The sequence below is a fragment of the Cryptomeria japonica genome, chromosome 10 (assembly GCF_030272615.1).
Source record: "Cryptomeria japonica chromosome 10, Sugi_1.0, whole genome shotgun sequence".
In the NCBI taxonomy this organism is placed as follows: domain Eukaryota; kingdom Viridiplantae; phylum Streptophyta; class Pinopsida; order Cupressales; family Cupressaceae; genus Cryptomeria; species Cryptomeria japonica.
Genome location: NC_081414.1, coordinates 691,856,554 through 691,873,782, shown reverse-complemented (window position 1 = coordinate 691,873,782; position 17,229 = coordinate 691,856,554). Strand labels below are relative to the sequence as shown.

Sequence of the window (17,229 nt, the reverse complement as noted above, 5' to 3'; positions counted from 1 at the left end):
TTGTAATAAGCATTAATTTTCTTTTTTGTGTGCAATTATAATGTTTTTTGTCAAGTCTGTGTCGAGTTTTTTCCTGAGTCCGGGTCAAACTTTGGGACTACCAAGTGAAGTCTGAGTCTGAGTCCAAAAACTATTCCTTATTTTAGATCCATTTGTTTCCCCTTCTTGAATATTCATTTTATTTTCACATGAATGATGTCAGGATTCTTGTGTTACAAGTGTAGTTTCTAGATCCACTGCACAATTGATTGGTCTGGGTTGGAAGTGAAACTGGCAGTCTTGCTTCCCTCCAAAGAAAAAAATAAAGTGGACAAGGCACTTAAGAAGGCAAGAACTATGAAAACTAGGTGCACTGAGGAATACTCAGACAAGCCCCAAAGACGATGAAGCTAATGCTAGGGCATATGACAGAGAACGAGTACTTGATTTGGGATGGATGCTGAAAGCTGCATTTTAAAGTGGAGGTCTGTAAATCATCAGTAGATACAAATTTTGCAGGGTTATGGAACTCCGTGTGCAGGGTGATGGATGCATGTTAGTTTTAAGGATGGAGAGTCAAGACAATAATACCTTAGAGGTATTTTAATTCAGAAGTCTTATTACTAATGTAGGGAGTTGCCAAGAATGGAGTTAAAACTTAATATAATAATACCAACAGTGTTGGATTTGATATCAGTTATTCAAATTTGTTTATTTTATTTTACATATTTCTGCCTGAAACAATGCTAAGTAACAATTTGTATATTTATTTCCATGTATGACCTAAGATGCTCGTAAATTGTATAGGTCCAGTTTTACTCATTTTATTTTCCATATCATTTCATACTATGGACAGGTCTGTACAACTGGGCTGCACTATTCAAATTATGGCTTTTTTGGATTACTTATTCTACTTATCTACTTTTATTTGCAGGGAGATGGGATGACTAGCATTGAACCCTCAGCTGGAAATATCAATGACGTTTGTGTAATTAGAAACAGTGGATTAATGCTCATGGTTCTAGAGTCAACTCAAATTCTGTCCTATTTTATTCCTTAGGTCCAGTTCCAAAGTGGTGCTCTAATTTGGAGAACTTGATAGTATGGTTAAATTCTGTGTGTACACACACATGCATACATATATATTTAGTTAATGTTTCTCTATAGTAGTTGCATATTTTTCCTAGGTAATGGTACTTGCATGCCTTTATTAGATACAAAGTATTAAATCAAATATTGGATGTGCGTTAGAGAAAGTTATATCATGTACAAAGTGCTGCTAGTTTAGATGTAAATTCTATATTTTCTAATTCTTTTACAGGAAGAGCTTGAGGAAGGGGCACAAACCACCATTCATGATGATTTCGAATTTGTAACAAAAGAGGACATTGAACACTAAAATTTGACAAATCTGATTGGCACCAACCTTTTAAGAGCTTATATTCATGGATACTTTATAGATTCTCGTCTCTACCTTAAGGTTTTGTATACTTAATTCCTTTCCTATGCATAATATTTTTTTTATATAAACCATAAAATGTATATCAAACCATGTTGTTCTGTTATCGTTTTATCGAATGCACTGGTTAGTGGTCTCTTGTCTTGAGCATTCTCTTTTGGTGTTCATACAACAATTGGTTTTTTCTTATGTATAATATTGTTTCTAATAAACCATGAAATGTATGTCAAACGATGTTGCTTTGTTAATATATCATCAAATGTATTGGTTGGCGGTTTCTTGTCTTGAGCTTTCGCTTTCCCTTTTGGTGTTCGCACAACATAAATTTTGGAGGAGCAAGGCTTACCTCGAATTAGAGTAAACAACAATTTTTTTCATCTATTATTCATATTGGACATCAATGCATGTTGATTTTTTATTTCCTCATAAGGCTAAAGTTTTGTTGCTTTTATTATTTCCACAGTTTCCAAATTTACAGTCACAGACTACATCCTACATTTAAGTGTCTGTCTTGTAAATTCTTAACCCATTCTGCTAGGTTTGCTATTCTTATCTAGTTGACATGTTTCTGTGATTTCTTTTCTGATGTCTGATTCAGACTTCATATAATTGGTGCTTCGTGTATTCAATTTAGAAATTTAAATCTTAGCACTTTTGAGTAAAACATTAATTACCTTAAGAGTGAAAACATGTAATTAATTTCTGTACATTTCTTGTGACATCTTGGAACGATTGCATCAGGAAAAATCTATGGCCGATCCATTTGCATATGAAGCTTATAGGAAGATCAAGAAACGTATACAAGAAAAGATTGAGGCTGAGCGTACTAATCGTATAATGGTATGCTATATTTTTCAGTAATTACATATTTGAACTGTAAATGTAGTTTTGCATAGGTGTTTCCTTTGACTTGTGTGAAATAAATGGTTGTCTCTTTTCCCCTGCTATCGTGGGTGATTAAATGATTTCATTAATGTAAATTTCAGAGCACTAATTTATTTCTCAATATGTTGTGTGTTCAATTTTTCCTTTACTTTGGTATCATTTGTTTCTTAATGGTTTGCCTTCGTAAAAACTAAAAAACAAAGGAATATTTTTACTTGGATATGCCTTTGATCAATACATAAACATGTCTACTTGGTATGTGATTTCATTGAACACCAGTCACCTCTATACTCCCAATGCATGCGATCTGCAAACATTCTATTTGTGAAGAGCACAAACTTGAGTCTAAAAGATTTATTCCTTTGGCGTGTTTCTACTGGAGAAAAAAAAAGATGGCACAAAAAAGTAGACAGAAAGTACATTAATCCTTGGTAGGCAGTTAATTGACTCCTCAGATAGATTGGGATGGCAGATTATCACATAGTTGATAATGGCGGTGATTTTAGGATTTCAAACTCTTTTCTTAAAGTATGTTTTCTCTCGTTACATCTGAGGCATACGAAATCAGAAAGAAAAGTTGCTTTCAATTTACATAGTTAAATACTCATTCAAGGAAGACACAAAAAAATGCTTATGCCTCACAAACGGGGACCAGTTAGGAATGGGTGTTTATCTGCTTTTTGTTTTAAGCATCTTTCGTTGGTAGAGCTTTACTTTTGCTTAATTTGTTGCACTATTTGAGCTCCATTATTGCCTTTGTGTGTTTCTACTCAACAAGGAAAAAGGGACAACATTTGCTTTTCAATGAATTAACATCATATCAGATTAAGAGATATTTACAGGGAAGGATCGCGGTTTGTAATCTTGAAACCTTTCGGATTTTACAAAGAAGCTGAATTTCACTATTTTGCTCTATGATTTTTATGAGCCACGTTGTACCAAAGAGGTGTAGAAGGAAAACAATTAGCTAGTACAAAAGTGTTACTGAAGAGACATGGATATTAACATAGAGTTCAAGCTTTACAATATGTACATCAAAGAAGATAAAATGTATTGAAAACACTAGAAAGTTGAGCAAGTCTCTATTGAGGCGATATATTCATGATAGTTCTCATGTATTGGATTGGACTTCTTTACAGGTGTAGGAGGGAGATCAGCTGACATTGGGTCAATTGGCCTCTTGACGCGGAGATCCCTAGCTCTTTGAGGACACTTATGATGAGGCGTCGACTACTTAGGAGAACACATCTTGAATAAGGGCACGATTATCACACTTGTAAGAGGACTTACAGGAGGAAGCCCATGCCTAAGGGGGGAGGATGTTAGATCCCTCCTTTAGTTACATTATAGTTATATTATTTGAGTGAGATGGTGTATTATGTCTTGATTCATATACTATTTCATGGTTATTGTTATGAACCCTTTTATATCATGGCTTAGACATTATGAGGATAGGTCGTTACTTCTTAGTACTTTGCTCCTTACTTATATTGTTCATGTGATCTCATGGTTTAACATGTAACATGATATGTTCTAACATGTTTCAAGCATTACTTTCATAATGGCTAGTTGGACTTTCATAATGGAATAATCTAAATATATGTGATGTTATGCAATTTATCCTCTCTCTCTCTCTCTATACACACACACACACACACACACACACACACACACACACACACACACACACACACACACACACACATACACACACACACACACATACATATATGTATTTATGCATTTCATGATGCCAATGGGGATGCAGGGACAAGATGTAACCCTTATTGTGCTAATCTCAGTTAAACCAATTCTAACTTATTAGAAAAGGTTAGGTCTCATATGTAATATTTTGTAAATATGTTTTTCTTTGTAAATGTGTCCAGCATGACTTGTGGATGATAGATGTGTGTTTCTATGTGTATTTGTGTGTTCATTTGGATGTATTTCTTTGGTGCAAATCATCTTTTTATAATGTAAAATGAACCCTAAGTCATAAGGCTAGGGGTTGGGGGTATTTTGATTTGATTTTTATAAATTTTGACCCATTTTATTTTGAATTTTTAATTACCTACGGGATTGAGGTGGTTGGGATGGATAAGATTCAATCCCAACCTTCACTCTCTCCCAAGAGGTGGGAAAGAATCAAATCTTATTCTTGGGGTAAGTAAGAGGACACTTGATGGTTCTAAGGGAAAGGAGGTAGCTAAGTGGAGGATTGGAAAATAGAAGTGGTGGCACCATCTCCATCTTTTCCATCCTTGACATGGATGGAAGGAGGGTGTGACAAGTGTCACCTCCTCCCTCCATGAGAGTTCCTCTCTCCTACTCTATTTAGAGATTAGAGAAGAAGGGGAGGGGACTTTTTATGTCTCAGAAAAATTGGAAAAAAAGAAAAAAGGAGATAGGGAGTGCAGATAGGCAGGTGGGATAAAAGCTTGGAGTAAAGATGCTTATTCATCTTGAAGAGACTACCAAGTAGGTGTTCTACCCTTGTTGAAAATAGCTTTCTTTTCGTTGTTGTACTATGACCATTAGCATTGTTTCTTTTCTATTTGGAAAAAAGGTTAGGGTTTTGGTGTGTTTGTGTTGTAGTTTAAATGTTGTGTTTATTGTATTTCCTTTGTTGTACCTTGTGCTATTGTATGATGTAATTGGGTGTTTGGGTACAACATTCCTATTGGAGAAAAGGGTATGAGTACCCTGATTTTTTTATATGGAAGATATTTGGAAGGGTATGAGTTCCCCAAATTTTTATATGGAGTATGAGATAAGAGTATCCCTTGGTTGGAGTTGAAATGGAGATGATGTATGGGAGATATTTGGATTGTGTTAAAAAATAAAATAATTTACTCTATAGGATGTGCCCCCATTACTACCGTCTTGTGAAATCCTTGGATTTTCAATAGTGATTACCTTGGGAGTGTTGTGAAGAAATCATGTGATGTGAAATTTTAAAATTTGTGATGTTGGAAAATTTGTGTTTTACTTGTGGCTTGTGCTTGGTGAATCTTGAGTTACATCTTTTACCTTGGGAGTGTTGAGAAGAAATCATGTGATGTGAAATTTTAAAATTTATGATGCTGGAAAATTTGTGTTATACTTGTGGCTTGTGTGCTTGGCGAATCTTGAGTTACATCTTGTCCCCAAGCTCGGGGGTGGGTTGTTTTCAGTCCTATGGGTGGGACGTGAGCTCCCATTGGTAACCATTTAGCTATTGTTCTCACCTTTTATGACATGTTTTGGAGCGTGATATCCTTGTAGGTTATTGGATAACTGTTGAGCTCTTGATTGAAATTTTAAGATGCCAATATTTGTTTAGAGTTAACATAATTTGATATGAAGAAAAGTCATTTCAACACCTTTCTATCAATGTATGGATTATGGTTATTGACCTTTCTATTATTGTAAGAATGAAATCATAAAATATGTCATCTAGCTGTGAACTATTTTGGAAAAAGGAGACTATTTCTTTTCTTTAGTTGAGAATATGTGGGAAAAAAAATGGATTTACATAACCATTGTATGGATGTTGTAATCATCTTACTCTTTTACAATAAGACTGGAAAAGTTTGAAATTAGTAAATAATGAATATTGTAGATTGTAGAAAACAAATGTGTAGTTTACTTGCATAAGTTTTAGATTTATTAGTCAAAGAATGCCATTGGTTTTCTTTACTATTTGGTTGCAGATCAGTTTAGTATGAATAATTTTGGAGTTGAACAATTCCTTATATTCAATAAAGAAGAAATTAATTATAGTTACTGTTGGAATGAAAGGAAATGAAGTAGTATACTTGCAAAATTCTCCCAAAAGCTTGTTGTTGGTTAGATAAGCATGTCAGTAAAGTTTCGTCACAAGATCACAACTAGTTTTGAAGATATTAAAGCTTTCATTTTGGAGGGGTGCGATTAAAGATTTAAACTTAATTTTGAGGAATTTAGACCCTCTAGCATACCTTAAAAAGTGGGTTTAAATGATGTAGCATTTTACAAGATGATAGAGGACTTTGCAAGCTTTCCAATGCTTTGAACAATTTGTCAATCAGACACACAGTTCACAAGTTATGGCCTCTAGAAGTTTGTACTCCTGAAAAAGGAAATATAATTTGTATCGAACACAAAAATGAGTTGTAAAAGAGAGGGACACATGTTGATGTGTGTTTTAACACATCATAGGGCATCTAGATTAGAGAAGATCTACTCCATTGAGGGCAGTGGGTAATGATCTTTTAGAAAAGCTCTGTTAAGATCTCTAAAGTCTACACAAAGTCTAAGCTCATCGTTCTTCTTTCTTAGGGGAACTAGATTTGAAACCCAAGATGTATGCTTTATAGGAAAGATGAGATTAGCTTGGATCAACTTGTTTAGTTTTGACTTCATGAGATGCTTGAGTTTTGGATTAAGGGGCGTTTGTTTTTGTCTCACGGGCTTGGTATCAACTTCCAACTCTGTGGTGTGTTGGGCTAATGTAGGGTTAAATCCCTTAAAATCTTCATACTATCATGCAAACACGTCATTGAACTCTTCACAAAGAAAAACAAATGCTCACTTCTCTTTAGTTGTACATACCTTTCCAAGCTTTAATAACTTATCTCTGAAGATCTCAATAGGTTCGTAGTGCTCCCCTTAAATAGCATGCTACCCTTTTCCTTTCTAATCCGATCATCAGTGTTAAAGATTGACTCAAGGGTTACCAATCCCTTTGGTAGCTTATTACTTTTCAATTGAAGAATATGATTTTCATATTGCTTTACAAATTTATGCAAATTACCAACTGCAAATTCAGCCTCTTCAATAAGAAAATTAATAATTTGTTCATCTGAATCAAAGACTTGCCAATTGACACTGTTATCTGGAATTGAAGGCCTAACAACCACTTTGACATATTGTTGTCTTTCAATATTGCTTACCTCATTTGGTATGCCAAATTGAGCACCCAAGGCAACCAACTTATCTGCTTCCTTATTCTGATTTCTAGGCACAAACAACAGATTGAAAGCATCAAATTCTTCAATTAAGTCCCATATCCCATGCTTATACATTTTAAAGACATCATTTTTAGTCACATTGACACCTCTTACTTGATTTACCACTAGCTCATTATCCCCAAATACTTGCAAACACTTTACATTTCTTTTTCTAGCCCATTCCAATCCATGTGCAAGTGACTCATATTCAGCTATATTATTAGTACAACTAAAAGAAAATCTAAAGGCTGAAAAGTATTTCTTACCTTCAGGAGAGATTAACATAACACCACCTCTAGAACCAAGCTTGATCCTCGAGACATCAAAATAGAGTTGCCACAATTCATTGTTCTGTTGTCCACCCTGTTGATCAGGCAACTGATTGTCACCCTTTTCAATATTAGGGATAGTGACTAAAGGAGGCTCTCTTTATGGTACTCAATTATTCTAATAGTGACAAATGGTCACATTTGTCCTCAAACTATGAATTTAATCTATCATCCAGTTGATCCTAGGCATCAATTGAGTTTACAGGTAGTCCTCTGAACCATTGAAGTGCTTTCCCTTTAAATGAGGCAGCCAAGAGTCTGATTGCAATAATCTCTTGTGTGATATTATGTACACCACACAAAGAAGCTACATCCCTTATATGTTCAATTGGAGTGGTTTGATCTTCTCCTATGAAAAAAGGTAGGCTTTTCAATGCTGCTATAGGAATATCATCATAATGAGTAAGATTCAAAGGGTTGCCTTGATTGAAAGGTACAAAAGGCTAAGCTCTTGGTAGAGCCATTGGGATAACAGGTGGATTTACTTGTGCTTGAGATGAGGAGTTTGAAAACAAAGGAATATTGTAGGTTGTAACTGGAGGCTGAACAATGGGAGGAGTAGACAAATCTGGAACTGATGAATTAGAAAAGTTTGATGATGGATTTGAAACCTTCTTTGCTGCCTCTTTAACTCTTTTTGGTAGTGATAGATGAGAATTCTCAATAGGATCTTTACCTGATTTGGTTTGAATCTTTCTCATAAGCTACAAAATATCACTGAATCTGCATAGAAACCAAGAAAATGAGTCGCTAGGTATGAGAATTGTTGCCTCTAAAGGCTGGAATTGCTACTCCTCACACCAAAAAGTAGTAAGAGTGAATATTTGTTGAACTGAGATAGCTCAAACGTGTCCCACCGGACATGCCAAAAACTATTGTCACTCAAATTGCACTTGTAATACACAAGTTGAAAGCTCAAGTAACTTGGTGACACATGGGATAATTCTTAGGCCTATGGGTTGCCTATAGTGAGAATTAACCTCCAGATGAAGGGTTGGTTCCCTACAAATAAATCTAAATTCTTTACCAAGAAAAGGGATAAGAAACTTAAAATGAAACTAGAATGACTTTGTGAATGCTAAACTAAGGTGAAACATCAATATGATATCTCAAAATGATAGAAATACACTCCTAAAAACAACCAATATATACAAATAGACTTTTGGTTCACAAAACATAAATATTTCATGAAAAGGATTTAAAATTTAAGAATTTGAAAGGAAAGAAAACTTTCACAATCAACCAAATGAACCAATTTATCACAATGCACAACCTGTGACTTACAAATGAGACAAAAAATTTAAAGGTTATCTAAAAAATAACACAATAAACTAGCTCTCAATTATGAATAAGAAACTTAACTGCAAAAATATAAGACATAAGCTGATAACTTTATTCAGTATTCTATCATTAAACTGTATAGGAGCTACACGAATGTATTCTTTGCTAAAACCAACAAGAGAATGATCAAGAACTAGTGAAGAAAGATAAATTTTTTTCACTCTATACAAAAACCTTCCAAAAGGTAGAGGAAAGATGACTCCAGAATTACTGAAGATGAACCTCCATTGAAAATATCTTCTGTGGAAATGGATCCTCGAGTAGAAATGAAAAGCCACCAAAATAGGCTTCAAAACATGCAAAAAAGTGGGTAACTCAACTCAAACTCTTGGTCAACTAAAGGTTGACCTATGTGGCACTCAAAATCAAGCCTTATCACCTCAAAATCATGAGAAAAACTCATGCAAACCTGCACTCAGCTCAAATCCAACCCCAAAACTGCATGATGACTTCTCCTCATGACGAGTTTGATCTTTTAGCATGTATGCATACTAGGAAGATTTCTAAATTAAATGTCTAAGACACATCATAATAAACACTAAGTGGATTCATAATTTATCCAACTTAGATATTTGTTTTACAATTTTTTTTAATTGTGTCTACATTCTAAAGACCAAAGTCAAAGTGCCTATTAAGATGCTAAATATTAATTACCTTCACACACACATACATATATATATAAGGATATTAAAAAAAAATTTCCTATATATGTGTGTAAAAATAATTAGTAATAATAATTAATTATTATGTTAATATTCGCTCATGATTTGTTATTTTTATTAGCCAATATTAATATATCAATTAATTATTATAAAAGATAAGTGAAAAACATCTTTTACAAAAATTAAGTCTTAAAAGACTTAAGGGTTTTAAAGGCACCCTATGGCTGAGTCATCACACATGCAAAAAATTATTCTCTAAAAGAAGACTTAAGTGAAGAAAAAGGGCTCTCAAACCCTAAAAACATTCATTCGAACACTTGTTGTTTGAGAAACTTCACGGGAAACTTGGCTGCCATGCTTGCTTGAGAGGTCGAAGTAGGGCTTGATCTGAGGCTTTGAAATCTGAACTGGACATTAAACATGAAGTTTTTTGATCGAGTATGCTTCTCTTTTCATCAATCTTGTCATTTGCAAAAAAAAATTCATTTGAAATCCATGCATGCATAGGGTTTTCAGAAAAATAAATTTCTAAATATGCACCTTCTGTGCATGATCTTAGGCTATAGTTGTGTTTGATATTTTAATCTCGATCTCTCCTTTGCTTCAAGAATAGTTGGTTGTGTAATGAAGCTCTTGTTTATTGTCTGAGGCCTTTGAGTAGGGATACAAAATTACAAACTATGCTATTTACTACAATCTATGAATGCTCCATACATTCTCTTGTTCGTTGCTTTGAATTTCAAAGATCATTGTCATTTTCCTCTGTTTAAGAATGAATCTTTGTTATGAAATCTCTCTCTTCTTACCCTTTTAAACTGGTGAAATTATTGAAAAATCTGTAAACTAGGATTTTAAGAGATTTTTTGGGTTTTTCCATTTCTTCTCTTTCTAAATTTTCTAAAAAAATCATAACATTTGCAATCTGGGTTTTTTAGAAATGACTAAAACACTATGACTGTATTTTTTATTGCAATATATGCATTCACCATCCATTATAGTGCTTCCATTATGCCTTTGAAAGTTTGTATACTCCTTGGATTGTTAATACTGAAAAATATCTATCATATATATTTTTTAGAAGCTTCTCTTTAGCTGTACTGCTCATTAATTAATATTTTCTAGGCTCTTGGGCCTCATGGTTGCTCTAAACCTCAATGTTGTTGTTTGTAGCTTTCTTCCACAATCCCTTAGTTGTATTTACTATCTTTTTATGATCATAGTGTTGGTATTATGGATGCATTGCATTGGTTTTTTCATTGATGTCAACACTTGTCAACACTTCTCAGCACTGGAGATCTTTGGTTATGTTCACCGACATGTTCAGTGACCTATGCACAGTCACCAGTATCTAGTTCATCGACAGGTTATATTGTTCACCGACACAGAGGATGACTTGTTATCATCTCGAGATTACTTGGTTATGTCGAAGACATGGTTTGGACACTTAGTTTTGGTGATTTGGTTATTGGTCTAATCGAGTTTGCATATTTGGTGTTACCAGCAAATTGGTCTAGGTTATGGATTGGCAAGCGTTATATATTCAAAATCAACACGAAACGTTATGTAGATGATTTATTGATTGGTTATTATTGTAAATGCATTAAGCCGACATGATCCATCACATATTGATTCATTTGTAATTGATTTAGTTGTAATATTCTTAGTGAGCCGACCTACACATTTGGTCTTAGGTTTTGGTATATATGTAAGATCTCATTTATGAGATTAAGTAGCAAGGAGATAAGGAATGTAATAGGTATTACAAGTTATGATATTCAGTATATGCAAATATAAGCAGAGCTATACATGCAGACATAATTTGAAGGTTCAAGGAGGGTATGAAGCAGATAATCAAAGCTTAACTGGTACTGAATCCAGCATATGAGGATGTTATTTTGAGCAGTACATTATCATTGGATTTAACCATCCAATTGTAGTTAGTGTGACTCCCATTTTGTGATTGAGAAGTGAGCTCTAGGCAGTTGGCCTTTCTGCATGTGCAGACCCCATTTGTACACACATACTATCTGCAGTAGTATCATCTGATTGTGGGTAAGGTTTCTCACCGTGGTTTTCCCCCTTATAGGGTTTCCACATACAAATATTTGTGTTATGTGTTGTGGATGTTATTTGTCTTCCTATTTCATGTATTAAACTTTACTGACATTGTAATTAACTATTAAACTATCAACCGACATTAAGTTTGGTTTACTGGTATTATGCATTAAGTTTGATTAAGTTATATTTGGGTTGAAATTAATAGACAACTGATTCACCCCCCCCCCCCCTCTCAGTCGCCTCCAAGTCCTAACAATTGGTATCAGAGCTAAGTCCTCTTTTTGCAGAAGTTTAACAGCTTGAGGAGATTCTATGACAATTAACTATTTCAGGAAGGACAGTCCGAAGCTTGAGGGAACTAACTATGGTATATGAAAAATCAGAATGGAGACACATTTTAATTGCATTGGAAGAGACATATGGGATGTTATAAAGAATAACTATATTGGTCCTACACAGTCAACCTAATCTACCAAACTTGGCTAAAGATGAGGAGAATGATTGCAAAGCAAGAGAAGCACTTTTGAGTGCATTGTCAGATCAACAAATCATGGGATTATCATATCGATCTACTGCTAAAGCTATTTGGGAAAAATTGGAGACATTGAATGAAGGTGATACCATTGTCAAAATTGCAAAACTGGAATGCTTCCGGGTCAGGTATGAAAATCTGAAAATGGAAGAAGATGAAAGGATTTCTTCTTTTATGGAAAGAAATGAAATTGTTTTGGGTATACAATGTTGTGGAGGATCCTTAAGTGAAGATGAAATTGTATCTACAGTTTTAAGAGAATTGCAACTGACATACAAAATGAAAGTAACTGCTATTAATGAATTAAAAACAATGCCTAATACATCAATATCTAGAGATACGTTGGTTGGAAAACTTTCAACCTTTGAACTTGAGGAATTTAGTCATGTTGCTACAATTAAGACAAATTTAGCCTTCAAAGCATCATCATCATCTGAGAAATATGATTGGAAAGAACTTTATGCCAGAGAACTTGAAGACATCATCAGAGATAATGGAGAATTGGAAGAGCTTGAAGCACTATTTGCAAGGAAAATGCCTAAAGGTCCAGTTGGAAGTAAGTATGAAGGTAAAGCACCATTTGAATATTTTAACTACAATAAAATTGGTCATATGGCATCTAGGTGTCCTAAAAGACATGCAAGATTGAAAGAAGAAGCTAAAAGAATAGACAAGCCTAACCCTGAATATCAGAGATACAAATTTAAGAAGAATAGAGATAAATCATCATACTATGCTAATGAAGGAGTTACTGATGATTCTGATGAGGAACTGACAAACAATGGATGGGATTTTGTTGCAATAACAAAAGATCAACCGACACCTACTATACAATCGGTAGAGAAGGCCCTGGCAGCTAAAATTGAAGAAAAGGATGAATAAATCATTGATTCCAAATGTTCACATCATATGACTAGTGATAATAGTAAATTCTCAACCTTTCAGGAATGCAATAGAGGTCTAGTAAGATTTGGGGATGATAAAGCTTGTTTGATCAAAGGAAAAGGCACTATATCTTTTGATGGTAAGCACAATACTGACAACATTAATTATGTTGAAGGTTTGAAGCATAATCTTTTAAGTGTTGGTCAATTAGTTGAAAATGGTTTTCAGTTACAATTCAATAATGGTAAATGCAAAATCATGAATAGAACTAGTTTGAAAATTGCAACCGGTAATTAGAGTAGAGGTAATATCTTTCACTTGAATAACAATGAGAAGACATGCTTAATTGCAGATATCGATGAAAGTTGGTTATGGCATAAGAGACTTTGTCATGTAAATTTTGATTGCATTGTGAAGATCAGTACAACTAAGGCAGTAAGGGATTTACCTAAGATTGTAAAACCTCACAATCCGGTATGTAAGGAATGTCAATCTGGAAAGCAAGCTAGAGCAACTTTTAAGAGTATTCCAGAAAAATCCAATAATGTTCTTGATCTAATTCATATTGATTTATGTGGTCTGGTAAGAACTAGAAGTTTACAAGGAAATAGATATTTTATGCTAATCATTGATGATTATTCTAGAATGTGTTGGGTTACTTTTCTTAGCGAGAAATCATAAGTTTTTGGGAAATTCAAATTATTCAAGGTAATGGTAGAGAATGAAACTGGTAAGAAAATGAAATGTTTAAGATCAGATCAAGGAGGTGAATTCACATCTAAGGAATTTAATACATTTTGTGAAGTGAATGGAATCAGAAGACAATTATCAGCACCTCGAACATCCCAACAGAATGGAGTTGTGGAAAGGAAGAACAAAACTAGTTTGGATGCAGCTAGAAGTATGATATCAGTAGCGAACCTACCTCATGTATATTGGAGAGAAGCAGTGAATACATCGATTTACACATTCAACAGAGTTCACATCAAAGGTGAAACTGGTAAGACCCCTCATGAACTATGGTTTGATAATACTCCTACTCTTAAATATTTTAGAATATTTGGAAGAAAATGTTATATTAGGAGAGATGATTATATTGGTAAATTTGATCTTAGAAGTAATGAAGGAATATTTCTTGGTTATTCATCTAAGAGCAGTTGAGATAATCACAAATGAACCTATACAGAATGCACCAGTATAGAATGTTGATCCAATCACACTGGCATCATTTGAGAATTCCACAGTGACTAAAGAACAACAAGTGAATACACCCAGGTATGTAAGATTGAATCACTCTGAAAGTCAGATAATTGAGAATAAGTATCAAGATGTAATGACTAGAGGAAGACTGGAAAATGAAGAGGTGTTTCTAATTTCTCAAATTGAACCAGCATCATTTAATGAGGCATGTGAGGATAATATTGGATTAAAGCTATGGAAGATGAATCGGAACAAATTGAAAAGAATAACACATGGACATTGGTTCCCTGACCTAAAAACAAAAATGTAATTGGAACTAAATGGGTATTCAGAAATAAATTTAATGAAGATGGTAAGGTAATCAGAAAAAAAGAAATATTAGTGTGTAAGGATTATTCATAGAAAGAGGGAATTGATTACAATGAAACCTTTGCACCGGTAGCTAGAATTGAGGCAGTCAAACTATTTCTAGCATTTGATGCACACAAGAACTATAAAGTATATCAAATGGATGTTAAATGTGCAGTTCTGAATGGTGATCTTGAAGAGGAAGTTTACATTGAACAACCTAATGGATTTTCTTTGACAAATAACAAAGATATGGTTTGCAGGTTAAGGAAAGATTTATATAGATTAAAGCAAGCTCCTAGAACTTGGTATGCTAGATTGGACAAATATCTTTTGAAGCTTGGTTACACTAAAGGTAATGCTGACAATAAATTATATTTCAAAGTGACTAATGATGACATCTTGGTTATTGAAGTTTTTGTTGATGATATAATTTTTGGAGGAGAAGATGGATTGTGTAAAGACTTTTCTAATAAGATGTAGGAATAATTTCAAATGTCTATGATTGGGGAGATAAAATTCTTTTTAGGATTGTAGATTTCACAGATTGATAAAGGTATATTCATATGTCAATCTAAGTACTTGAAGGAACTATTAAAGAAATTTGGTATGGAAAAATCTAAACCGGTAAGTACTCCTATGACTACAACTGACAAACTATCATTAAAGGATGAATCAACACATATTAAACCAACAAGATATAAATCTATGATTGGAGGTTTACTATATTTAACACAAACAAGACCTGATATTATGAATGCAGTATGTATTGTTTCAAGATTTTAGAGTAATCCTAAGGAAAATCATGAATCAACAGTGAAAAGGATTTTCTGGTATCTACAAGGCACAAAAAATCTTGGTTTATGGTATCTTAAAGATGAAAATTTTGATTTATGTGCATACACAGATGCAAATTAGGCAGGAGATGTAGATGACAGAAAGAGCACCACCGGTGGAGCATTATTTCTTGGTAGCAGATTCATGGTTAAGCAAGAAATAGAGTTGTACATCATTATCAATAGTAGAATTAGAATATGTTGCAGCAACAACTAATTGTACTCAGGTATTATGGATTAAGCAAATGTTGAAGGACATAAAGGTAAAATGCAAAGTACCTATAATCATTTATTGTGATAATATGGCAGAAATAGATATATCCAAGAATCTGGTGTTTCATTCTAAAACTATACATGTTTCTATCAAATTCAATTTTCTAAAGAGAATGTAGAAGCAAAAGAAGTGAAATTGGTTTATGTGAATACTAAAGAGAAGATTGCAGATATCTTTACTAAGCCTTTGCCTAAGGAAACTTTTGAATATCTTAGAGAGCAACTTGGGGTTATACCCTCACTAGTAGAGACTTAGAAAGTTGGAGCATGGCATCAGACTGATAGGAATTAACAGAGAAATCTTTTTCCGGCTTTGATGAAGGAGAGCTACTTCTCAGGGGGAGTAGTTGGTTATAAAAATTGGTATTTGTAATTAGTTTTATGAACTGGTTGTATCTAGTTTTTGTATTGCTTTGGCATTTGATGTCAAAGGGGGAGTGATATCTATGGAAAAAACAAATTATATTTTGGGGAGAGATTATTCATTGGGGGAGAAATATTACAGATTTTGATTCCTGGTAATTGATCTCTTTGGAAGATTATAGGTTTTTGGTTTTTGGCATTTCTGCTATGGCACTTAGATGGTTTTTCCATCTTGTGTTGCCATCAATGCCAAAGGGGGAGATTGTTGGTATTATGGATGTGTTGCATTGGTTTTCTCATTGATGTCAACACTTGTCAACACTTATCAGCATTGGAGATCTTTGGTTATGTTCATCGACATGTTCAGTGACTTATGCACAGTCACCGGTATCTAGTTCACCGGCACAGAGGATGACTTGTTATCATCTGGAGATTACTTGTTTATGTCGAAGACATGACTTGGACACTTGGTTTTGGTGATTCGGTTATTGGTCTAATCGAGTTTACATTTTTGTTGTTACCAGCAAATTGGTCTAGGTTATGGACCGGCAAGCGTTATCTATTCTAGATCATCAGGACATGTTATGTAGATGATTTATTGATTGGTTATTATTGTAAATACATTAAGATGACATGATGCATCACATATTGATTCATTTGTAATTGATTTAATTTTAATATTATTAGTGAGATGACCTACATATTTGGTCTTAGCTTTTGGTATATATGTAAGATCTCATTTGTGAGATTAAGTAGCAAGGAGATATGGAATGTAATAGGTATTACAAGGTTGTGATATTTGGTATATGCAAATATAAGCAGAGCTATACATGCAAACATTATTTGAAGGTTCAAGGAAGGTATGAAGAAGATAATCAGAGCTTAACCAGTACTAAATCCAACATATAAAGATGCTATTTTGAGTAGTACATTATCATTAGATTTAACCATCCAATTGTAGTCAGTGTGACTCCCATTTTGTGATTGAGAAGTGAGCTTTAGGCAGTTGGCCTTTCTGCATGTGCAGATCCCATTTGTACACACATACTATCTGCAGTAGTATCAGCGGATTGTGGGTAAGGTTTCCCACTGTGGTTTTTCCCCTTATA

At 34.0% G+C, this 17,229-nt stretch overlaps 1 long non-coding RNA gene across 1 annotated transcript; it reads left to right on the top strand.

The window, feature by feature from the left end:
* The first annotated feature begins 703 nt into the window (after window positions 1–703).
* LOC131859544 (uncharacterized) lies at window positions 704–3,755 on the top strand. The gene is made up of 3 exons (XR_009359224.1): window positions 704–1,459; window positions 2,180–2,278; window positions 3,463–3,755. It is a non-coding gene; the product is annotated as an uncharacterized LOC131859544 (long non-coding RNA).
* Window positions 3,756–17,229: the final 13,474 nt, after the last annotated feature.